This window comes from Syngnathus typhle, linkage group LG17 (assembly GCF_033458585.1).
Source record: "Syngnathus typhle isolate RoL2023-S1 ecotype Sweden linkage group LG17, RoL_Styp_1.0, whole genome shotgun sequence".
NCBI classification, from domain to species: Eukaryota; Metazoa; Chordata; class Actinopteri; order Syngnathiformes; family Syngnathidae; genus Syngnathus; species Syngnathus typhle.
The window spans coordinates 8,497,011-8,498,565 of NC_083754.1; positions in this window are offsets into that span (position 1 = coordinate 8,497,011).

Here is a 1,555-nt window from a genome sequence, read left to right on the forward strand (position 1 = left end):
TCTGATATAGTGTTAATGTAACTCGATATAGTGTTAATTCAACCCAGTCTAGGGAGTTAAAAAGTAACTCTGATATAGTGTTAATGTAACTCGATATAGTGTTAATTCAACCCAGTCTAGGGAGTTAAAAAGTAACTCTAGGTACAGTGTTAAATAATTAACTATTTTGAAAGTGTTAATTTAACTCTGTAGAGTGTGGAGCTATATAAACCCGCAAAAAGTGTTAAAATTGACTCTGTGGGAGTTGATTCAACACTCCAGTTTTTGCTGTGTATCTCTTTTTTCCGTGTTTGCTTTTGTTTTTCTTTCGCTCTGTTTTTTTTAAAAATGTTTTTATTCCTAAAACATGGGCACGCTTGGAATTCAGGAGCGGCTGAAGATGAGTTGCCCCGTTAGGGTTTAAGACACAGAATGACAATAAGACACAAGAAGAAGAATAAATGATATATAATAATGATAATAGAGATCATAGTGATACTAGTTTAATAATAATAAAAGTAATACATTTATTATTATTAATAATGATGATAATAATAAATAAGAATAATCATTTCTTACAGCCCTTTATACAATATATTATGCACATGTGTATATAGACAAGATATTTCTTGGCGCCCCTATGATACGAATATTTTCATGATTTATATGAGCGAATTATAATGAATAATAATTCATCTTTATTAGTCATTATTCTTAATAGTTTCTGACAGTCCTTGACAGAGTATTAGCAATCATTTCTTACAGCCCCTTTATACAATAGATATTTCTTAGCACCTCTGTTGTAAAAAAAAATCATGGTTATTATGATCTAAATATAGATTATAATCATTATCTTATATTAATTGTAATTATATTATTAATAATACACCTTCGTGTCTGGTCTGTTATCATCACACACCAAAAAGTTGCAACACAGTTGTGCAGTTCATAATGCATCATCAAAATGTGTCGGCATAATGTTTTCAAAGATTGCAAAATTGAGTAGGACTTTTAGGAGACTCTGATTTCAATGCGTGTTCATTTCTCCTAGTGAATCGCAGGGCGCATCTGAATGATTGCATTTGCCCCTAAGAGTCCATGCTTATTAGGATTGATTGATTGATTGATTGATTGATTGATTGATTGATTGATTGATTGATTGATTGATTGAGCCCGCAGTTTAAAAGCCCTTCTCCATGAAACATTCAGTCAGGCCTGGCTTGCTTGCTTGGCTTTTGTACTTTGATATAAGGAAGGGCGGGCGGGCTTCTTGAGCTAAGAAGGGGGGAGCGGTCCAACTGTTGCAACGTGTTCCATTCGATTGAGTTGCGTTGTGCTTTAGCACCCTCCAGTGGTGAAATGTGCGATGACCTGATTTGAGCTTAGCTCATTGGTCATCGATATGCCTGCCACACGTGCGTAACTGGTGGGTGGGGTATTTGCTGAGGGTGATGATGATGGGATCTTTTAAGTGGAACAACTTGCACCATTGGTGGCTGACGATATACTTTTTGCCCCACTGTACATCTGAAGCTTAGTATCATCACTTTGGGGCCATTGTGTGCAATCCTTGGCA